The sequence below is a fragment of the Lepisosteus platostomus genome, chromosome 7 (assembly GCF_059453375.1).
Source record: "Lepisosteus platostomus isolate fLepPlt1 chromosome 7, fLepPlt1.hap1, whole genome shotgun sequence".
NCBI classification, from domain to species: domain Eukaryota; kingdom Metazoa; phylum Chordata; class Actinopteri; order Semionotiformes; family Lepisosteidae; genus Lepisosteus; species Lepisosteus platostomus.
The window spans coordinates 3259638-3285015 of NC_142617.1; the positions used below are offsets into that span (position 1 = coordinate 3259638).

The following is a 25378-nucleotide window of genomic DNA, read 5'->3' on the forward strand; positions in this document are numbered from 1 at the left end:
GAAGAATTGGACAACGTGCATCAGGGTCGATTGTAGCTCATCAGTGGTTAAACCTTCGTTTGCCTCGTAACTACAATGTTACAGACATTGACAAGGAAAGTTAAACACACGGCCCGAAAAAAATCGGGAGTTAGACTTCAAGGAATACCATGGGCTCATCAGACAAACACTGTATAGCTGGATCGGCTTTTAACTCCTCGTTAACGAGATTCTAGTGAAATCAGTCCCTCTGTTTAAGCCACACCCTTGCCACGCCAAAAGCACTTTTACTCTGTTCGTATCAAATCACATCCGAGCAGCGAAAAGCGAGGAAGAAAAATTTCTGAACCAAACAAAAGGCGAACTGTATGACGTTTCCAAAGAGCGAAAAATACTAACACTATTAACTGAAACGCAAGCATTTCTCGCAAGAACTGCTTTTGCACGCGTTTCTCTGAAAATTACCCCTTGCCTTTGGTCTTTTACAGCAGTGGCTCTTAATTCCGGTTCCAGGAGAGACTCCTACATCTTCTGGGCGCTCTTAATCATTTCGGTTAATTTATCTGTTGCTGAGGGAGGCATTTCTTTAATCTCAATAAGATTGTGGATGGGATTAATAGCATCAAGCTTTGAAACAATCTTTGGGGTTCACATCTGGCCTAAATGCATGTTGTAAGTAATTGGACCCCTCAGCAGTGCACCGAGTTGCTTTTTATTTTGGTGGGATGGTTTTGATACCCACCTGTGCCAAGACATCCTTAATTGGTTGCCTGTTGAGAGCTGTTAAGAGAGAAAAAAAAACAGAGAAACCACTGAATGCGCGAGAAAAGGAGTGCAGAGAGCTCTGTTTGCTGAATTTGTTCAAAACATCTACACCAACACTGGGGTGTGCGTAAAAAATACAGGTTCCAAAAGAAAATAGACCATTCAAAACATCTGGCCCATCCATTTGGTAGTTCGAAGTTAATAGTGTCAAGTATCTCATCCAGCCGTTTCTTGCAAGAAACCAGGGTATCGACTTCAACAACGTGACTGGGTTTGCTTGTTCCACACTCCTATGGCCAGTCGGGTAAAAAAGTGTGACCTGTTCTTGGTTTTCAGTCCACTTCGACACAGTGACCACGTGAGACCTCGGGGGCATTTCTGAAACCAAAGAGTGAGCGCAGAAAAAATGGGTCGAAAAAGTCAAATCAAGCCAGAAGTTCAATTGAAGTGATTGGCTGGTATCTGATTCAAAGCTCATTTGGAATAAAATCCAGAGGTCATGGTGTTTGCCAGCACCAGAGCTTGGAAGCACTCTTAAGCTACAGCCATTTACTGTAGTTGTGCACTTCAGGTTTATAATGCTTAATGCCACATGTGCTTTGTAGTAGATATTTACCCTAGAAAACCAGACATCATGGTGCTTGATAGTTGGTACAGCTATAGCCATAGCATTATGCCATCATAATCCATGCACAACATTAACGTCAGTTTTTTTGTACTTAACCTTGATACCAGAATACACAACAATTAAAGGGCATGGCTTTGGTTATTACTACTGTATGTCAGACATCAATCTGAACACATTATAGGTGGCAAACAAGAGGAAGCTATCAGACCTGGGTAGATGATGTTTGGATCATGTTACTGTGTGCATTAATGGAATGGATGGTTCAAACAGAATTGATCAGGCTTAGATATAGCCTTTCCTCTGAACGAGACTTTTTTTTCTTTAAATCACCTTGTTGAAGGATCACCAAGGGTATGGAGGTGCTCATTATTTTTGGAAGATGGTGTGGATTTTGAGATGGGCTGCATTGGGATGTTAATTGTCTCTTTCATGTGGCAGAAACATGCATAAAAACAAGAACTAACATAAACATGTTCTAGACAGTTTTCCTCGAGAGCCAACATTTCAAAGTCTGGGGTCAGTGGCAGTTCATGCCCAGGGGTTATTCCAAGATGCTTACAATTTGACAGATTGTCCAGTTTTGTCAGTAGATCCAAGTGAATTTGCAATTGCTCTGTTTCCTTAACTCTGAACCTGGTCTCCTGGTCCCCTAATCTTTGCCTCTCGGACATTCTAGAAGTTACTCGAACATTATTTGTGCAGTGTGATTCCTACACACCCATACTGCCTGAATAATCTTGTTAAAGTTAAAGTTACAAGTCAGTTCAACCCAATCCCCAGCTATGAGTGCACCACAAATATCGCTTAACTGAATTGAGGACTGGATTTCCTTCTTGCACGCTTATTACCCAGGACACACCTTGAGTCTGAATTGCTCTGTGCCTATTTAAGTAACATGCATAAAAAATAATTCTGTTACAGTATATGATAAGGTAAATGTGCGCTTTTACTTTAATGTGGAAATCCTCCCTTTGTTTCCTGAAAGAAAACTAAATGTCCGCAAAAATAAACATCAAAGTTAAGGATGCAGTGTGTACGTTATGGGATTAAAACTACCCATTGCAGAAGATACAATCTGCATGAGGTCTTCAGTTCTAGAGAAAGGTCATATTATGTTTCAGTTGCAAAACTACGTGTATTCTGCTTGAATACTGATAAACTCTTTTTAGTGGCCTGTTGTGATAGAGGGAATAGATAGTGGTATAACAGCAGAAGGATTCTGCAGAAGAAAAGAACAGTGCGAAAGATTCAGGTCCTAAAGCACAGTGTTTGATCAAGGCAGATAAGGAGATGAGTGGCTGCAATTTAGTGATGCAATGTTTGCATCTGGCCTTTAGCCCTTCCTCTTTTGTCATTCTTCTCTTATGATGTAGAAATACTGGCAGGGGACTAGAAACATGAAGTTGGCAAAAGTGAACAGGTCAGTTAGCTCATCTTGTCCATATGGTTGCTTGTATTTTATAAATCCTTGAACCTTATCCCGCTGTTTTGAAAGAGTCCTGGTGAGTTAGCTTCTGTAATATGCTGCAGTGGTTTCTTCCATGGTACTATAGTCTGTCCTTAGAAGCGCCTCCTCTTCTGTGTTCTAAGTGCTCCTGTGTTGTGTTTCCGTACACCCTGGTCTGTCTTCTCATGTTGAAGGGATGTGCTTTTAGGGTTGCCTTTGGCTACATCCTCCTGAATTTTAAAATTTGTACTTTTAAGTTAGCTTTGTTGCAGGCAAAGAGAATTGATTTAAACTTCAATCACATTCATGTACAGTGAGGCAATCTTACTTTAGCTTAAAATGTCTTGCTCACAAAATGCTAAATAATAGATATGTTTGATTTACTCTTTTATTTGTCTTATCAGCACAGAATTAGCCTCTACTTTTTCCTCTGCAGCTCGCATGTTGATGCAGCTCCCTGCTCTCACCTCTTCATAATAAAACACCAGCCTTTTAATCCAAATGGTTCATGTCAAATTGCTTATTTAGACCTGTTAACTATCTAAAACGCAAGCACTTAACAATTTAAAGTGTGTTCTTCACCTTTTAAAATGAATAGTACTGCCACAGCATATTAAGACTTGCAAATTAAATATATTCAGAAAATGCAAGCATTTGATTTAATAATTTTCTTCTTCTATTTTTTAACTAATGTAAGAGAGCATGCCAAAAGGCTACAAAGATACATTTCTCTCCCATTGTGACTAAATAGATTAGAGGCGGCTTTAGTTTTAAGATTAAAACCATTTAATATGGAGAAAACAAATGACTAATTAATCAACAGTCATCACTTTAAATGGATAAGTTCCCCACCCTCCAGTCAGACAGAGAAAGCAATTAACAGGTGTCAAATTAGGCTTAAATAAAACAATTATAAAGTGAACATTTCATTACAGTGTTTTGTATGCACCAAAAATATAGAATTTAAAAGCAGGCTAGCATACTTACTGTGTACCGTTTTAGGAATATGGTGTTCTCTTTGGCTCAGTGCATGAGCATTATCCTTTTTTAATTATCTGGGCATAATATCCTTGATTAGGTGTCACTGGTGTCTTAGATCGTTTTAGCCTTACCTTCTGCTTAAAACTTTCTGCAATTTCTAAGAACAGTACAGGTCAGTTTATGCCGTCTATGGGAAGCATACTCCCCAGTCCGTTATGAAAATCTCGATGAGCAAATAAAAATGTCGCATCTGTGTCATTTTTAATCTTCATAATTGATGTTGGTGGGACTTGTTGGTGTGAGTGCCAGTTTCCCTTCTTAACTGTGAAGGGTGTTGGCAGGGATCACTGATATTACCGTGTCTCCGCTCAGTTTCTCCAGACACCTGGGTTATGCAAAGCTACGATGAGTGCTTGGATTCTGAGACATGTGGGCTTCATTGCCAAACCATACACAAGACCTCATGAGCTCACCCTTGAATTGGGCATGGCTGCTTCTGATCATAAATGCTTCACTAGGACCTGACTACCATCTTTTGCTGTGATTGCGCTGCCCCTTTGCGCTCCCTACTAAGTTTCTACAGAGAATATTATTTCTCTAGATTTCTCTAGAATACTATTTCTCTAGTGATCTCTAGACACTTGAAGATTCATTCTGAGTTTAGCTCTCTTCTGTTCCTTGTGACAGATGGCTCTGGTGCTTTTCTGTACACCAGAAATACACCAGTATCACCACATTCTAGCCTGATCTAATGAGATCTCTGAAGCTGTGCAAGCCTAGGTCTGGTGAGTACTATGCTTGGAGACCTCTGAGGTAAATCAGGTTGATGAAGTAAGTGGTGTGGTTGATCAGAAGGTAGCATTCTTCTCTCTGGACAGGAATTTCCAAACCACTGTCTCTGTATGGTGAGTGGAGTCTCTGCTAGAGGAGGTGTCTTCCTTTGGGTGAGACATTAAGGTCTTGCATTGGGGTGTTAAAGCCAGTGTCCTGCTTAAGCTCCAAATTCTTGTGTTTGAGCAATCTACTGTATCCTACCTTCAATCAAAGAAGCAATGTGTCCCTTCTTCACCTGGTCTGCTCTGTGAGGGCCTGCAGGGGCACAGTGGCTGCCACATGTCACTGAGGTGGGCACAGCACTTTAGTGGTTGACAAAGGACTTCCTTACCCTTTGGAATAAAAAGTAGTAGATCCTGTAAATATATAGAATTATTAATTTAGTTGCTGCCAGCAATAAAAAAGAATTATAATTGCATTTTATCATAAACGCAGAGTTTCTCTTTTGACTACCTCTTTGGTTTATGTTTTCATGTGCCATATTTAATGAGAAATTTTCAATTCTGGCTGAATATACAGAATAAAAGTGATATAGGCAATGCAGAGAAGATTAGTTTATAGGATGTACATTGCAAGTATACAGTATACTGTAAATAGGTAGTAGAGTTTAATGTAGTTCTGTACAATTGAGTGGGATTGGAGTCTTAATTAATCTAGTGTTGATTTCTGTGGTGCACAATAGCTTCAAAGCATATGCCCTTGATCTGTATCAGAAGTAATTTGGCAGCGTAATGTGAAGTAAAACTGACAGATGGTTCATTGATGTCACTCTGCACTTACCAGAGGGGGAAAATTAAATCACAGTGGCATACAGTATATGCCCAATTGTTAACTTTTTAAAAAAATTAATGCTAACATACTGTAGGTTAAAAATCTAAATATGGAATATGGCTCAGTCCCAGTTCTGACACGTGGCAGACCAGGTGTGCAGCTGGGGTTTGTTGCAGTGTCTCTGGGAAGAGAGCATTTGTCATCAGTGTGTTCGACTTTTAAATACCCCAGCTTGCAGTTTATTGGTCTCTGTGTGTAGTGTGGAGCTGAACACAAGCAACTGCATTCGTGGACTTTCCATGTACTTATCCATTCCTCTTCATCCAGTTCAGGGTCACTGGGCAGCCAGAGTCTATCTCGGCAAGCAACAGACTCGAGGCGGGGTACACCTTGGATGGGACGCCAGTCCACCACAGGGCACACCGCGACGCACACCGGGGCCAGTTTTCCCAGAGGCCAGTCAACCTACCAAGTTAACTTGGCCTTTGGCAAGAAACTGGAGCATCGGGGGGAAAACCTTGTGGACGTAGAGAGAACATACAAACTCCACACAGACAGTAGCCCAGGTCCAGAATTGATCTCAGGGCCCCAGCACTGCATGGCAGCAATGCTGACCACTGCGTCACTGTGCCACCCATTACCTTACTTAACAAAATTAATATTCTTTAAATCAAAAAGTAAAATACTGTATTTATTGGCCATTGCATTATTTTTTGCTTTGGAGTAATATGCCTAATCAAACACCAGTTTCTTGATTTTGTTTTTTTTCCTCCAAATAAGATATTTATATTTTTGAAAATGCTGCTTTTTTCTTAATTTGCATTTTGACAATATTCTGTTTTGTATGAAAAAAATCAACCCTGAAATTAATGAATAAGTTGGGAATCTTTGATTAAATAACAGCTGCAGAATCAGAATCAAAATCAGAATACATGATGTACAGTACAGTATTAACTGATAATTGTGGAACTTTATAACAGGGAAAATCTAAATGACAGACCTACATCAATGCAGTGTTATAGGCAAAGTTAAATAATTATAAATATTTTTCCTCATAATGTATTATACAAACTTGTTTATACTAAACAGATCTAAAAATCATTAAAATTAAACTGTATTTGTTCAAATAAAAAGAGATGTTTGCCATTAATATTAATTTAGACTCCAGTTAGAGTTGCAAAACAAAGTCTCCTTTGAGACTGATGAAAGGGATTGCACTAAGCTTTTTAAGTGTAATTAACATATACATGAAAATACTAGTTTATTTGCACCAAATTAACTTGCAATAGTTTAATAACAAAAACAAAATAGCTCTGAAAAGCATTAAAATGAAAAGCATTAAAATGTTTAATTGTCACTTTCCATATCCCCTGATAGGCTGTCTGGTATAAATGAAACCAGACCAGCCCAGGGAATGTGCTCATTCAGGTAATATAAGATTTTAAACTCAAGAGATTGTCAGGAAAATCACTTGAAAAGCAGAGATCATCTTTCTTTTTTAGTAAAAAAATAGCCCGTATTTTACCTCGAAAGCAAAGCTATGACTGTTGTTACTATTCAGTGCAGGGCAGTTTGACAGATAAAACAGTAGTGGATAGCCTTTCTTTTTTAATAGATTGCTCTAAGAAGTTGAATTTGAAACAGAATATGCTGAGCACAGATTTTCTGATCATTTTGAAGTCAAGTTCAAAGTTTTTAAATGTGAGTCAGCATCTTATGATTTGAAATAGCCAGCATGTACACTTTTATTTTATCACTTTCTGTGCTGTGTTCTTCTAATTGGTTTGCTTCTGCTTTTTCTTTTACATTTAGTCTTGGAGAAAAGAACTGGGGATTTAATTTAAAATCTTATTTGACTAAATTAAGCTATTGTACATCTAACGGCAAAGCCCTGAGGAAAAAGAGCCAATGGGTGTTTAAAAATCACTTTAAATAATTCATTTTCTTTCTTTTCATCCATGCATTAGCAGTAAGCTGCTTATTTCTACTAAAGTTTGCAACAACACAGAGAGTTTCCCAAAAGCTTTGGTCGACGGCTGGAAGGAGCACCAGTCCAGTGCAGGGCATACACACAGACAGGGCCAGTTTACAGACACCATTTAATCTAGCCAGGACCTGAGCATCTGGTGAAAGATGCAAGTGTTGTGAGGAAGCAGAGTTATCTACCATGCCCGCAGGGCTGCCCCAAATTCATGTTCTAATTCACAGAAAGCTTAAAAGGTTAACTGTAGTTGTAAAAGTGATGAAGGAGTACTTCGCAAAATAATCATATAAAAGTACTTCAGAGAAAAGCCAAGATAATAAATGTTAGTTTTGACCAGGGACAGCCAGGAGATAAGCTAACATACTGATAATGAAGTTTAATATTTTAAATAGTGTTCATGTAGAACACCATTTTTATTCTATGACAGTTTTGATTCTCTGATCCTTAACCCCTGCTAATCATTTCTCTGAATTAATCAATTTCATTAATTGCTCAGGAACAAATCACTATGTTCACAATTTTTGACGTCATTATCCTTATGTCTTCTAACAACTTATATAATTAAATGTGAACCCACAGGGCAGGAAAAAATAATTTTCTGAAACAGTAATAAGTTCATCCTAGAAAGCAGGTCTTAAACTTCAGCATAAAGTGTCCATGGTTATTTGTGAACCTTTTAAGTTTATAGTTACAGAAAAATGTAGAATCCCTAATTCCAAGTAACACAATAGCCCGATGTTTTAATAGAAAGCTTCTCCAGGGAAGACATGGAAACATGATTGTGTAGATGAAATGCTTAAATTGTAAGAAACCATGTTGCTCATCAAGAATTATCTTTTTTTAAAGAAGAAGCTGTTTTTATTTTCCTGATTGTGGTTTAGATTTAATTTTTAACAGCAGCAAATTCTTGTTTTTCCTACGATTACTATCAGTACACCAGATGGACTTCATAATGAAAGTTCTGGAAGTTACCCCACACCACAAATCCCTACCAATCATTACCTTTATACTGTAATATAAACACAGGTCTCTGGACCACCATTTACCAGCTTTCATTTTAGTTGCATCAGTGTACATTTGCTATTCTGCTCCTCCCTTTTAAGGAAAGATGAGAGATGTATGGACAAGACTTTGTTGAATGTTCCTACCAAAGTAGTCACTGCACTATAGCTATGCTCTGCCATCTAAGCCCACCATCTCTTCTTCAGCTCTGTCTGGACTGCATAATGCTGAGCATCTCTGATTCCCTCTGCTGCTGTTTGACTGTTAATTCCATATCCAGACCCTCACTCTCTGAAATAAATCAGAAGCTCAGGATTTCATGCATTTCAAGTGCTAGCTACATCTGCTCGAGTGACAATCCTCAAAGCTCTTATTTTAAAAGCCCTCCCATTGCAGTTGATTGAACTAGATGATGAATATTTTAACATTCACTACAAGCAGTGGCTCCTGCAACCACATGGAAGAAACGGAGTCCGATACGTACACCATACTGACACCAACTTGAAGAGTCAATCATCATTTGAAATGTTACAAGCTCCGCAATGGCTGGCAGGAGAGTTTGCCTTGATTGGAGGAGAGGAAACTATCTCGCTGATGTAACTACAAGCCTGCAAATGCTTGGTAAACCACAGAAGTCTGTTTGCCAGAAAGCTGAGAGAGCCTGCACTGATGGTTTCTGGGTTGTGAGATGACGCAAGCAATAACTAGCGATGCTTAGGCTGAAAAACTAAACGTCATGCTTTTGGTCGGCTGAGTCACTCTGGTGCCCTTTCTGTTTACAGCGCTCATCTATCATTATTAATGTTGATAAAATAGCTAGAAGATATTTTCTAACTCTGTTATGATTTAAAGACAGCTGAAACCTGGATAATTGAGGGCTTGGAGATGTTCGAAAATTTTATTAGGTAATAAAATCATAAAGTTTTTTTAAAACAGTCTGTTTGTTTCCAAAATACATTTTTGGGACTTAATTCTTAATTCTTACTTCTCAAATCTAAGACATTCTCTTTAGATTACCCAGTTTTTGTTTTTTTATAACCGCATCTGTTGCAGTTAGCTAGCTCTATGTGAAAGACCTACACGGTGGTCTAAGGAAACGTGCATGTACTGTAGTTCTGTATCTTGTTTGAATAATAGAAAATAATAATAGTTGTACATTAGAAACTTCATATGTGATCTGATATAAAATAAATGAGACTGCAAAGACTGCAGTTATTTCATAAATACATTTATGAAAAATCAGCAATTGATAATATAACATTTTTAAAAATCTCCTTTAATTTTGTGCAATGCCAAATACTAACGCTAAACCCACATCCTCCTTGCAACTGATTTAATAGAGCTTGGTGGACAATAGTAATAGTACCCAAGTACAACTTAGTTGCTAATAAGGTCATACACAACTGACTGCTATACCAGATAGGGCAGACTGGAACAACAGGCAGACATAACAGTACAAGTATTCAGTACATTTTAATAACATTTTAACAGAGGGCAATTCCTATATGTGCAGTTAATTGCACTAAAACACTCCAGAGACTATGATGAAAGGGGTTTCTTGTAAAATAATGAAAACATGTCGTAATTAAGTGTAGGCAACACGTTATACATTGGAATTCTTAAATTATAGTTTTGAACAGCATACATGCACATAAACTGAGAATTCAGCTGTTTTCTGATGTAATCAGTACTTCATACTTTTGTATCAAATGATATTACACTTGTTTATAGATTTGTATTTAACATAATATTGTAGCTGAAAAAAAATATATTTCAAGGCTTATTTTGACCATTTTTATTTATTAATCGTTCTATAAGGCACATGTGTGGGTTTGAAAATAACAGATTGTGGTGTAATTGAATATACATGAAAGCATTTTATATTTATATACAGTAACATAACTTATTTTCTGTTTTGTTAAATTAATGTTTTAAGTCAATGAACATAGAAACTGAAGTAATGTGCATAACCCTAGGTGAACTGGACAACAAATTAATATTTCAGTTAAAGGGGAACTGCAGAGCTATATTTCGGGGTTAGAAAGAATCAGCACTGATGAGTGCATTTCAAACCACAATAAAACAGTACAGTAACTTGTAAAAAGCTATTGTCAAAGCAATAATAGTAATAATAAATAATAATACTTCTTAATTAGATATATGCTCTCATACATTCTAATGACTGCTGGGTGTTTCTGCTATCAGCAGCAGTCTTACTATGGCCCAGCTGGCTCAAGCCACTCCTGTTCACATGCTTGGTCTAGAGTTACTTTCGGTTATTGCTCATCGCCTGTGCAACAGCTCCTCGGCTCACCCCACCATAATGAGGGGTTCTGATGGACTCATCCTCATGGCAGGACTATTACTCCATGAGGCAAGCGGGTTAAAGAACAAATCCATATTTCACTTGCTTATGCACTAAACTGTTCTGTATTGGGGAACAGGCCAAAAGCTTTTGAAATAAAAAAGAAATCAGATTATATCGATGATCGTACGTTTTTTAAATTTCTTCTTAATTCCACTAATGCCAAATAAACCCTTAAAAACACTGTCTCCTTTATCTGGGACGCTGCAGGCTCCAGTAAAACGTTGCATGTACAGCCTGAGGGCTGGAACCTGCTTTTCTTGGGACCAGTGAATTGTAAGACTCTTATGATCAATGTTGTTGTACAGGGAGGGACATCACATGGTGACATGGCCCAGAAAATGGCACTGGGAGATTGGGGGCACACGTTGCTAATACAATCACTAGATAATCCTATCACAGTCTAGTAGAGGATTTTGAAATCAATTTGTGTTTTGACTGGAATGCACTTCCGATGTGAACTGCACATCATCTGTGTTACAGTATTTTCATGTCTTTAGTGGGAGTGGGGTTGTATTGATTTGATTGTTATTTAAGAAAGTGTTTTTTTTTTCAGTGTTGTGTGTTAGCCTCATCTTGGTTACCTCATCTAAAATTCTCAACAGATAATTAATGTTTAAGTTAAGTCCGAATTTTTATTGGGCATGGTTCTCATTCAACAAGACATCTTGAGTTCCAGTTTTGTTTTAGTACTTCTTTAAAGTCCTAGCACTTGTCATAAAATCCATCTGATATTTGACTGGTCTGATTAATCATATTAATTACTTGGAGTACATATAAGTTTTAAAAGCAAAATATGACAGAAGGTAATTGAAAATTATTATACTGTACATTGGCTGCTAATTCCTAGGTTTTATAATTGCAAGTAAAGCTGTCTTTTCGTGATAGTTTTGCCACATTAATACACATTGATTTGTTTTTATAGTTAGAATACTAACAAGTTTTTGAATTAATGCCCTTTTATATTTACCCAATGTATACTAAAATCTCCAGCTGTGTTCGACTCATTGCCACATCACTTTATTCCATTGAACCAATGAAACCTGTTACAAACCTTGCTTTTAGATGATACAATTAATTGCCTTAATGTTAAATTAGGTGGATATATTCCCAGTTTAGACCGGTTGAGCCAAACCCAGATTAATTTTATTCATTTGGATGGCTGTTCTTTCCCATTACATTACAGTTTTTTTTTTTTAGTTAACGGCAGTGATTTTAAGTGAATAAAAAAGGTTATATAGGTCAATCGACACAAGATGGATTATTTTCCGTAATCCGCCAGTCAACAGATGTGAGACCCATTTATACAAAACTCCATTACTGAGAGGGCTTGTGTTTGTTTCCGTCTGATGTCCTACAAATAGAAGAGAACGTTTACTGTGGATTTGGGTCATGTAGTGGTTGGCTCGTCATTTACAAGCTCCTTTGTATTTGCAAAGTCTAACTTGAAGGGCTTTTATATTCAATTAAAATATCAAATTTTGAGAAACTGTTTTTGGATGTAATTCAAATCCTGATGTATTAAAGAAATTTGATTAATCTTTAATATTGCTCTAAATCATCTGAAAATAGATCCGTTTTTTAAATCTTTGTCTGTGAGGGCTATTAGGACCCAAAAACAGAAGGTACATTTTCTGTAGTGTTCATCTCAGATCACTAATTGTAGTTACTTTAGCTACGTTGGTTTGTAGTGGTGATTTTTTCAATTCAGTTTTTATTTGGTATACTGCCCTTTGCAACCAATTGCCACAGAGCATTTGAGAGCGTTTTCACATATCATTAATCAGTACAAGTACATCAGAGTCGACAGAGTAGCCATTAGGCATGGAAGAGAGAAAAACAAAAAAAACCCAAAGGAGAAAAATAAATCTCTAGGGTTTTGAGGCTTAATGGTTTGCCTCCCCTCAAGGCAGTAAGTCATGAGAATCAGTGGGGCTGTGTTCTCCTCTGTATTTGAAACAGCAAAAATTATTTGAAAGCAATTAGTGTAATGCAAATTCATGCCACCCAAGTGGAAACCAGACAAGTTAGAGCAAATAAATCCATGGTGTCTGATTTTAAGAGGATTAAAGGGTTAAGAGTTAGGAAGGTCACAGGGCACTATATACCGTATACATATACTGTATAACGGTTCCATCTTAAAACTGTTGGGTCTATGTCTGTATTAAGATTGTTGTTGAAGCTGTTTAAATACTTTATGTGTTTTTTTTCTTCATTTTTTGGATCCAGAACAAGATGTTTTATCATTGTAAGTTAAATAACTTATTAATCTCCCTACAAACCCTGCAGTTTGGTTGCCATTTGTACCCAAAGCTACTGTACCTACAGGTGTAGGTTTTACAGCTGGGCATTTTCCTAATATGATTTGAGTGAAGTGCCTTGCTGTTCCACACCTGGGACTTGAACCTGCAGTCACGCAGAGGCCTATCCACTACTCCATATTGCTGTGGTTTATGCAACTATTCATCTTTAATGGTCACCAGCTAGTGTTTTTTTTTTACTCTCCTAGGATAATTAATGTGATACGCTTGATCAGGGAAAATCCGTGGACTTGATAAGTCAGATAGAACTGAGACAGGTCTTATTTTTACCATAGGAATCAAATTAAGGAGATGCGTCAATGCCCTAACATGTTTTTCACATCTGTCGGGTGGAAGTAATGCTGTCATCGGGGATTGTCGATGAACCAGTCGCTTGTTCTTGCCGAGTCCAGCCACTGTGAGGCCATCAGTGCTCAGATTGCTGTACAATAGTTCCTGAATTGACATAATCTTTGCTAAATCACCATCTCGGAAGCCTTCAGCTGATTCAAAAGGTTTTATTGAAGGAATTGAGTTTTAAAACAGTAGCCTTCTTTTACTGGTACAACACTACGATGTATATTCAATTTCTGTTGTACTGTTATCATGTTTGCCAGAAAGGTTCATCAGTCAAATATAATATCTGTTCAATTTTATCAATATCATTTAATGTAATGTGTGAAACCAATGTCGTTTTTAAAACAAAAGGTATATCCTATTATACCTGCTGAAGTTCTAAGAGTATCCAGTCAAACTTTTAATTTTACATCAGAAATTATAAACCCTCTAATTATAAATACTAAATAACACTAGAAAACTTCAAGTGTCAAGCACACTTCACTGAGCCAGAGCTGAGAGCAATTATAAATAAACATTTTAATTATTGCGAATTTACTGCCTGGCTAGCACCTACAGCAAGCAACATGTGACTTTTTCGCAATTGTGAAATTGTCCAAAGTCAGTAATGCATCAGATGTTATTTGGTGCAAATGTCATTTTTGTTTTGGTTTAATGTATTTATTTTCTTGTGCTATATAATATTTACAAATATGTGTAGCATACCAGTAATGCAGCTAAAAAGAATGTGGCTTTAAACATAATTCTTTCACCCTCTGAATTCCAACTGTAATGCTTGATAGATTATGCTACTTTAATCCTTCCTGGTCATCCTGGCGTTTCTGTAACCTGCAATTGTGATTCTTCAAATCCCTACACTCCATTATACATATTACCTAATGACTGCAGAAGTGATTTCGCTATTAACAGACATTTTTATACCCATGCATTAAGGAAAGGTTTGTTAATATCTAAAAGGAGCACTGTCCCCTTGCAGTGCCAGTTATGTTCTGTGTTCTTGGGATCAATAACCCTGATACGTAATAGAACGTCTGCAGTGTTGCAAAAAAAAAATCCTTTTTCAATTGAGTTGGATATGGTCCACTAGAAAGGAACTAGGAAGTAATTACAGGCTGTCTTTACAAACAAGTGGCAGAATGTTCTTTATTTGATGGTGGAAGTTGCGGAGAGACTACACTTAATATAATTTGTTGACCCGTGAGCTGCAATCAGTTACTGCATGTGGCATTTTCTCATTACAACATGACAACTTCACCATAGTACATTAAAGCTTTAACAAATGATTTTCAGTTCTCACATTCTGCTGAACATTTATTTGTCTGTGTATGAAAGACTGAAGAGGTGTTGGGATTGTGTATAAATAAAGGAATGTAACAGGGACTCATAAGTAACTTGGCATCTGCTGAAACGAAGACAACTTCTGCAAACACCTTAAGATCATTTGTGGTGAAAAAACTTTAACAAAACATTTCATATTTCACGTGAATTTGAACATAACTTCTGAAAGGAACAGAAGGAAGTAATTGCAATGGCATAAGTGTGTGTTACAGGGGAAATCCAGTTCCTTTTTGATGGCAGCTGAGAGAAAATATACTGTGCGGTCCTAAGCTGATGGCAGGTTGGCAGTGTTATTCCGAGTCTGTCCTCTTGCAGCCTCACTGCAGGGGAAGAGAGAAAAGTCGTACAGGAAAGCCATTTGTAGCACCGGTTGAGCTTACTGTTCCCTTGCCCTGTTTTTCAGCCAGATGTCTCTGCTCAGGTCAATGTAGAGTTGAGGACCCTTGAATTAAAAGCCTGACTAATACCGGCTTTGACCTAATGTGCTGCAGACTTGTTTACTCTTTGTAGACCTGTCCCTGGTGCTGAAAAACTGAAAAGTCCTTATGTTGTTTGTGGTCCTCTAACATGTTCTTATGATTACCATTCATCACTAGTAGGCATGAAATGATGTCATTTTGCAGTGTGCATTATGACCATAAGCACCTAAAAGCTACTTGGAGTACTACAGATAATTCTACCAAACAAGTATGAGTTGTACTTATCAGTGCGTGTTTTTCACTTTAAATTAAAAATTGCCATTGACAGTTATTTTATGTTAACAAGTATTGTATAACATTACACTTCAAATAACTTTCATGTGAGCTATGGTTTGCTAGGTAAAGCCAAATAGTGATATTATGATACAAAACAAATGTGCTGCAGGAATGAGGCATTAGTTAGGGTTTAGTTACAGTAGGTTACACTGAAGATGGTTCGTATATACAGTAGCTATAAATATCCATTCTTAGAGTCAGTATAGTTCTCTCATTAAGAGGACATGTTATGTATTAGCAGTACATGTAGACCATTAAAATACCTAAACAAATCAAAAAAGCAAAATTACTATTAATGAATTAAACTCTGCACATCACGAAGCACTAAAATATCGACTGTTTACTGCTTAATTTACAGTACATGTTGCAACATTAAGATTTCAGAAAGACGTATTTGCTGGCTTATAGCCTTTGGTCATTATTAAAAAAGGTGATTCGTGTTTCCTGTTCTTATTAAACAATTTTTACATTCACATAAGATGCATGGTTTAGTTTTTTTTTATTTGACAAATGTACTGTAAAGACCTTAAATGACATCAAAGACCAGCCTTGCCTTTTTGTCATTTTTTATCTTTTATATTTAGATCTTTTAAGATTGATTTGTAATGATTTCACAGAATCTGCCATTAGCTACATTTGATGCTGAACATTTCTTTAAGAAAGTAACTGATGATACTTTCTGTAAAATAAGCATAATTGAAATTTTAATTAAATTTATGGATTGTAAATGATAAACTGGCATAAATTACTGTTCAGGTCCCAAAAGATTATGTATTTATATGAAATGCTAGAAATGTGAAATGCAATTCAAGACGAATTTCCTCTTCGAGTTACAGGCCAGCAAAATTATAGATTTCTGGGGGATATTAATGTGGCAGAAAAGCAAGAAAATTAAAATAGGAACACTGGAAACGTTGTGTGTGTTGGTGTTACTTTTACATCTTTCGTTATCCATTGTAATCAAATACACTCTGATGGTTGCCTTCTTTTTTTCCCACTGGCATAAAATGATACATTTATTTCTTAAATTAAGTAACTTTATCAATATGAATAAACAGAAATGTTATTGCTTGGGACCCAGCCACAAAGCTAAACCAAAGCCCAGAAGCACATTGTGCATGTAGCTGTGTATTTTATTCACATTAATCAACTTCTTGAGTACGAACTTGTTTTCTTTGCCTGTAGCATAATATTAAAATTGCTGTATTTTTCATTTCCTTCCCACTTTTCCCAGGATGTAACCCTTACAGGGTTAAAGGATTACGACTCCCCTCTGTTTATCCTATCAACTGTGACAGAATGCTCTAAAGAGGATTGTAAGAGAGAATAAATTGAGTGGGCTCAAATTATTATTAGAGTTGTGTAATACGCAATGCAGAGCAATTATTTTTTCATAGTACATTTCTAGACACAGTATTAGTGACAGAGCATTTCTTCTGCCTTAAGCCTGCAGGTGTCAATGTTTTAGACATCTAACTAAAATTTCCAGGTGATCTCTCTTGCATTTGTACTGCAGTGTGGATATTGTTGGTAGAATAGCATATGTCTTTGTGCAAACAGTGAACAATTTTCAAGATGGCCTTGTTAATGCACTAGGAACCTTATAATTAAGAAGACAAAGTCAGAATGCCTTGCAAGTCAGTGTGCAAAAACCTTGACTGCATAATATTTTATAATTTTATAAATGTGCGTTCAGTTATGGAAAGTTAAATTAAGAAGAGGTTCTTGTTTAGGTATGGTAGTTGAATCTTATTTTAAATATGTTATTTAAAGAAACCCCATTGCAAGGAATAAAGCCAACAATATTTTCTAGATGTGGAAATCCAATCATGACATCTTGTTGCATTTCCAAGTGCTCGGTCATACAGAATTTCAACGAAACTCACTTTTCTTACTTTGCTGACACAGCTGCAAGTGCTTTTGGATTGTTACTGTAAAATATATCTGAAATAATGATCCCCTTAAAAATTTATTAGGTCCCTCCAGCAAGTCATTATCCTTCTTCGCATACAAGATCTGTCTCTGTTTTCTTTGTCTTCAAGTTGCTAAAGCCTTTGAGAAAGTTCTTAAAAAACAGATCAAGGGGCTCTTCTCATACTCCAAAACATCAGTGATTTATTCAGACTGAATTCTTATATACTCTCTGGACCTTCTGTAAACTAAAGCAGTTGTATCCTGAACAACAACCAAAGTGATTAAAGAGAATTGGCTAAAACTCTGTATACAATTTAAATGTATTTTTATAAGGACAGATAATTTTATTTTCCTGTCCTCCGCAGGCAGGATCTTAAGATCTTTCTTTCTCATTCAGTGATGTGTTCTCTTTTTTCATTGAACAGACATTTATTGCTTACAAATATTCACACGATATTTAAAGAGTTAAATCACACATTCCTAGTCTTTATTTGGATCTATCGGCTCTATTGCCAGTTTTATGTTTTTGAATGAGAATCCAGTCGTCTTCCTCATTGGGCCTGTTATAATATGCATGTATAGTTAAATAGATGTGTGTATACAGTATAAAGACAATTGCATCTTACAGTATCCGTATGAGAAATGACTAATACATGGTAATGGTGCTCTAATGTTCTTTTAATGGTTTACGAATGTACCAGCAGTAATTATCTTGGCTAACTAGTGAAAGTGACACTGTATCTGAGCTAGATCTCAGGTTGTTTATTGTAGTTGATGCCTTTGAGCTGGAAAAAATATTAGAGAGGTACTTATCTGATCTCATTAATAGATCATTGGCACTTTTCTTTCTTTCCATAAGAAGACCTCTTGAAGAGAGGGGATGATATTTTTCTCCTGGACTCCAGAGCTAAACAGTACATGTCTCTAGGGTTATTTACAGTATCTCAAAATCTCCTGGAAGAGCAAAAATCATTAAAGACAGTACAGTTTGCTGTTTGTGCTCTTTTCTGCCTCCTACTTTTTTCCTTTTTATAGCTTCTTTTATTTAGGTACCTAGCCATCTGGCAAATTGTTATTCTTGATCTTCATTCTACCCAGCTAATTGACTTGAGCTAATTGCTATTGCATTCCTTCTTTTGCATTTCATAGTTATACAGTAGTATTGCTTTCTGTTTCATGTTCACTTCAGTACAGGTGACCTGAAGAATAATTTTCTAGCCTTCTCACCTTTTAAAAGCCAGTTGTTTTTCATTAATAGTGGAATCTGAACAACACATGGAAAGGGAATATATATACAGTATACTGTACATGTTTTTATCCTAAGCATAAAGATCATGCAAGATTCCTGGAAAAAATAAAATGCCTCTTGGCACAAGATTATGATTTATGTGGGAAAAATAAAAATTAAAAGGTTCCTGAAATGTTTTATATTTTTTAATCTTCCATCTCTTGTACATGTTTTGATTCTTTAATTGGTGTTCTTTGTTGGACTTACAGTAACATGCAAAACTACTACAAAATCTTGAAAGTATTTCAGTAATTAAATATACTATTTACCACGGAGATTCTGTAGATGAAATTGAAAAACATTACATTTCAGCTGCTTTAAAAATTCCCAGGTTGAATTTATAAACATATGCTCAGATAATATAAACCCTTCCAAAAATTTGGTTTGGCTTTATAGTTATAATTCACAGTAGATCATAACCATCATAACCAATCTGTAAATGCTATAGTTTCTGACTGTGCATGATTTGAGCAGGAGTATAACTATGTAGTGGGAGGACTAAGCATCCTACATCTTGATAAGCTCGTTTTAGGATTGTACTCTTAAAAACTAGCAGGCTAGCATCACAGCAACAGGGTACTGTTTATCCGTAGCAGCTAGTATCTGGTTTCTCAGTTCTTATTCCTCATTGAGTGGAAAGAGATGTTTGTGTAATCTACCACAATATGAGCTTTAAATCTGTGAATTTTAACATGATTCCTAAAAATCATTAAAGGAGGATAAATCAGATCACTGGGGTATAGTACTGTAGTGATGCTTTGCTCTTGCTGGAAGTTCTAAATGTGATCCTTGCTGCAAATTTCAAAGGAAAGTCTTAAGTAAGTAACAGCACCTTTGAGATCTCAGTCTCATTTTGTTGTCATTGGTATGGAGTTAAATGAACTAGTTGCATTATATTGGAGTTTAAATTGGGACAGTCTCACAGACGTACAGTATCTAGATTCTAAGATGTGACACAAGGATGTGATTATGCACTGCTGGCATGTTTTGAACCTTCAAGTTTAACTTTTATTTTTGCTTTAGGAAGATTCCCCACAGGATGTGCTTGGGGGTGTCAGGCATTCACAATAACAAGCCCATCCTTTCATTTCCATGGAGAGCTAGAACCCAGCCCAGCAGACAGAAAATAGAAAGCCTGGAGTACCAGGCTGTCGTTTATACACGGATATGCTGTTTTGTCTAGAAACCCAAGTGGCCAGTGGGAAGACATGCAAGCTTCACACACCCTGAGCCCCAGGTTGGAACCAAGGACACAAGAGCTTTGAAGCAGCAATGCTAACTGCTGTTCTACACAACGCCTTTCTGCCCCCCATACAATAAACCTCAGAGAAAAATGTATAGGAACAAGTATTCACCACTTCTGTACTAAAACAGACAGAAAATCTGCTGTTTTGCCTATTTTATTTTCTCTGTATGACAGATTTTAAAATGGAGAAATTGTTTTGTATTCATTATCTGGTTATTTAATCCATGTGCATAAACTAACATGTTTGATGAACAGTGCCATGCGACCCAGTACATTATCACAGAAATACTGTATGGACTGTTATATAGTCAGAAAACCGCAGTGGGACATGGATTTCATTCTATACTATTATGTGAACACCCATGTGACACAGTGTCTCTTTTAATATGTGTGCTCTTGTTAATGCATTTGTCTTTTCCTTTAAAGCTGCAAGGGAAAGACATTTTGTAAATGACACTCTCCCACGTGAAAAAAGAACAGCAGGCTTAAACAATTTGAGATGTCCTTTTAGATCAATAGAAGCTTCTTAAAGATTAGAGTTTGAAATATAATTAACTGCTTTGCGTATTGAAGAGGCTTTGCTGATATATAACATCTACAAAGGAAAGGCGTTCTTCTGATCGTCAATTAATTTTTTTGGATGGATGATTCTTTTAAGCTTCTCTAAAAACAATTCTTTTGTTTATACTGCTAAATGGCACAGGATGCTTTAGATGGTTTAAAGACTAAATTCTCTGTTCTGCACAGCGCTAATATAACAAGATTGAGCTGGCAAAAAGAATTTGAAATTTCATTTGCATATGTGCATCTTAATAATTTTAATGATATTCAAACCTGTTTCTTTACAGAGAAACATAACTCTCGAGTCAGATTTTGGGGTTGCTTCAGCTTGATGTCTCTGTGGTTCTTCTGTGATTCAGTGGTGGTGCTGGCTTCATATTGTTATTATGTGGAGTTGTGTTTAAAACTGGGAACCAGGGGCACTCCTTCAAGGCTTGTGGCAGTCTGGAACAAGCCATGCATTTTTTTTTGTCAAACCTTGCTTGAATTCTTTCATTTTTCTTGTTTTCTCATAAGCTTCTTGGGCCCATTAGCCATTAACTCCGAAAGGAGCTTCTGTAGTGTTGTGTTGTCTTTACCTTGTCACCCTTCACCCAAAGCTGTGCCCTGTGCTTCATACAGAATGAATCCAGCCCACTTCAGTCATTAGGACTGAGTATGGAATCCATCTCCTACCCTAAGTATAACAAGCCTGACCCAAATAAAAGTAATAAAATAAGTCGGGGAGCTGGGAAACATGAACCTCAAGTGCATTTGCTGTTACAGTATGTTTGTTGCAGTGCATTCCATGATTAAAGATAGGCCTAACCAGATCTGTTTTTTTAGGATGTTTTTTACCAAACCGTTGAAGGGATCTATTCATTTGTTATTTGTTAATCAGCTTGCTTGTAATACAACAAACCTAGTCGCAGCATACAGTATGGAGATTCCTACAAAATGTGTGTCTGTCACAGTTATCCAAGTGATGCCTCTCCCACTAGGAGCCCACAGGGACCTCACGAGTCACAGGGGGGACTGTTGTGGAACATGTCGAGAACATGCTGGCCAACTCAATCCCAATTAAGTCAAAAGGTGTTCAGCCAGTTGTGCTTCACTGCTCAGGAAATCCTGAACACAGCCGGATAATGACTGACTGCAGAACAGAATCAGTGATGTCTGGGCTACAGCTCTCAATCTCAGTCAGTGCTTTGAGCAAGTTCCTCTCAGGAGCTCTTCCAACACGGTATTTTAAATTCACTACTAACTAACTACTACAATCATTCAAAAAGGTAAAGGTGCATATTTGCAAAAAGATCAGTCAATGTAAAGTTTTTTTTTCCCATTCCTAAAGCCTTAAACCATTTCAATTATGCAACAGTTTATTATAGATTTAAACTTTTTAAATTCATTAGTTGACATCATTTTTGTTAACTTAGTTCATCATAGTGAAAACTGATTATGTAACCAATGTTATATTAATACTGTAGGTAAATTAAATCACAATTAAGTTGCAGTGAAACTCTTTTGTCAAGGAGTTGCATGCAGTGCTGCAGAACAAAGGCTTCTGATTAAAACACACCAGCTTAAAATCGAATGTTATTGGACATAAGAAAATATTTCTTTACATTTCTTTGTCAACCACTTTTATGCAATCTTGCTTCATTCATTTTTCAGGATATTATTTTAGCTGGAACTCAATTATTCCCACCAGGGGAGTTTGTCTTTTTCAGGGATGTTTGTCACATGCTTATTTTTCTCTTTTTAATTTTGTGACGTTCACCATCTGACATTACATTTTCATTTGATTTCTTTTTGAAAGTATTTTAAGGAAATGTGTAAAAAGTAACTTCAGTATGCAGAAAGGTCAGGGGGTGTATGAGCTTCAGATAACCAACCACACTGCTCCTCTGACTGTTTTGACAAGTTGGTGCTGAATGCCATATGGACAGCTTGGTGTGATATGGCAGGAGCTCATCCCTGTATACTGTACATGTTTCACATGAAATAAATAATGGATAGTAGAAATGAGAGGTTGGGGTGCTTCTCACATATGACAGACTTTTCCAAACGGAAAAACAATAATGATGAATATTGCATGCAATCTTATGTTTGTAGAAAGCTTGGTCTTCAGATAATTTTGCTTTGTGCTTCTTTTTGACTAGTCCTTTATTGAAAGAATCAACATGGACTGCTTTCCTTCTCACTACTAGTAACAATTATAATAGATTGATGTGTGTCTCGGGTGACTTTTAACAGTTTTTGTTTTTCATTTTGCGGCTTTTCAAAACAGACATGAAATTCAGGAAAGCTCTGATAACGTGATGTCTTTGCAATGGGCTTTGATTTAAAGCCACTGCTTTAAAATCTCGCTGGTTTGCACACAGGCCCTCTACATTTAGAAATCAAGAACAGTCATGCTTATGTCTCGGTGGATGAGAGGAGTGAGCATACCTTGCTGGAGAAAAAAATCAGATTTTATTTGGAGGAAAGGATTACTGAATATTATGGGGGTTACCACAGGTTACAGTAGGTACTCAACCTTCTGCAATTTTTTCCATCGAATCTAGCAGCTCCTTCCTGGAGGTAGGATTTACATAAAAATTTCATTCAGTATTTTGGAACCCAGTTTGCTTTTTCTGTGTGCTGTGCACAGTGTCCCATAGTCAGAAGCCGCCTTACTGTGCTGCCCTGCAAGCATTCATTATGGAAAACATTGGCTGTAAACTACAATAAAATCCTGATTATTGCTACTTTTAATTTGTAACAAAACCAATTCCATCACAAGAGATTAGTAAAGCCATCATCGTTGTTGGATAGCATTGCTCCCAAGCTCTTAATACTTATGGCTACTTTCCCAGATTCTGATTACCATTAATCCTTGATTCTTTGTTACCTCAGGCAAGGTTGTGAAACCTGGTGTAAATGAAAATGCTCTTGCTGTTTTTCAAAGAAACAAGCATCAGGGAAAGGAAAGGACTGGGAAAAGCATCATGTTTTTGCATCGTTGTCCTTAAATATCCACAAGCAGTGAGATTGGCGAACACATTTAGCCATCCCCCTCGGACCACACCTACACCATCACCATCTACCTCTTTATGATTTCTTATCTATTGCACATCTCCAGTCATTGTTTACACGTCTGTATTGTTTACATTCAAACTGTCTACATGTTTACTTGCACATTGTCTATTGTTTGTTTGTACATTGTCTTGATGCACTGTTTGCACTTTGTTTTGTTTTTTACACTTGTTTTACAATCGAGAGACTTTCTGTAAGTAAGAATTCCATTGTACCAGTACCGGTTACATATGGCAATAAAGTTCAAGTTCAATAGCTGTAATTCTTTGAGGATTTTATTTTTTTCACATTGCAACACCATGACTCTTCCCAAAATAAAATTGTGAAAAACGTGTTTCTTTTAATTCTACTTTATTTAGTATTCTTCAACAAAAAAGAAGAATATGTGCTGTGAAAGGATAAAGAAATTACAACAACCAATGGTGAAGTAATCTTTACAAAAGTGAATTGATCAGTGTAATGTTGAGTATTGTTCAAATGTTTGGAAACATCCTTTTCCACTAACCCTTAATGGACTAAAGCCATTGCATTCCTGAATTGATATAATCTCTTCTTTGCTAAGATGTTGATGAGGAAGTTGTAAGTAAGGTCTAATAGAAGATCAATATGTTAATTAGAAAAGCTTTCCATCTGGGGATTTATTTGTTGTCTGATGCTTTGTCAGTACCATGTTAGGCTCACTACAGTAATTCACGAGTGACATGAAAGGTTCAGTCCATTTAATGTCTGATTAACTTAAAACTTTATAATGGTTGTGCATTTAAATTGTTGAAGATTTTGAGTTAACACTAATGTGAAATAAGTCTGTCCTTCTTAATGAGCAATTTGTACATTAAAATGATGATAGTTCTGAGGCTTAGCACATGATACTGTGTTAGTACTGCTCACTAAATCTGCTAATTTATGTAGGGAAGGTGAGATTCAATAAGCATATGGAAGAGTGAAAGAATCCCTGGAAAGTGTTTGCAAAACATTAAGTGTCAAGGTGACTTTAAGCAGTTTGATTTAATAAATATTTTTCTTAGAAACACAATTATAGTGAGGATCAAAATAAACCAATTACTCTATGCATGAATGTTTTTGAAAAGTATTCAGATTTTGGATATTGATTAAAGTTTGGTATTGTTTTGAATAATTGATCATTCATGACTAGTTGTGATGAACTTGAGTGACTTTGTTGCATAAACATACTGCAAATATCTGTCATTAGAGAGATAGTTGATTGGACACAGGTGATGAGGTGTTTTGACCTATTGGGTGTCAAGAATGGGGAAAATCAAGAAAGCAGAACACAGAAAGGAACTGATGTGATCTTTTCTGGAGACCATTGACCTGAGAATCTCCAGTTGGCATGTTGGAGATTACATGAAATAAACACACTGTTGCTCACTGTCTGAGGTGTTCAAAGCCATTTATTTTTATCCTAAACTTTTTCATCCACATATGATCCTTTGATCTGGGAGACCACAATTCACAACACCTTGCCAAAATTGAGACCTCTTCATGCTCCACTTTTTGGATCGTTGTCACACTTTCAGTTCCCCTGCATCAGAACTGCTAGGTTGCAGCAACCTGAACTTGAGCAGCTCAACTGTGAGGGCCCAGCTAAACAGTCATTAATAATTATAATAATAATTGCTTACACTTATATATAGCGCTTTTTCTGGACACTCCACTCAAAGCGCTTTACAGGTAATGGGGATCCCCTCCACCACCACCAATGTGCAGCATCCACCTGGATGATGCGACGGCAGCCATAGTGTGCCAGAACATTCACCACACATCAGCTATCAGTGGGGAGGAGAG

The 25378-nt window shown here is 36.7% G+C and overlaps 1 protein-coding gene across 4 annotated transcripts in view; it reads left to right on the plus strand.

Moving 5' to 3' along the window:
• lsamp (limbic system associated membrane protein) overlaps positions 1-25378 on the plus strand; it is a 628278-nt gene that overhangs the window by 423967 nt on the left and 178933 nt on the right. The window lies entirely within an intron of this gene.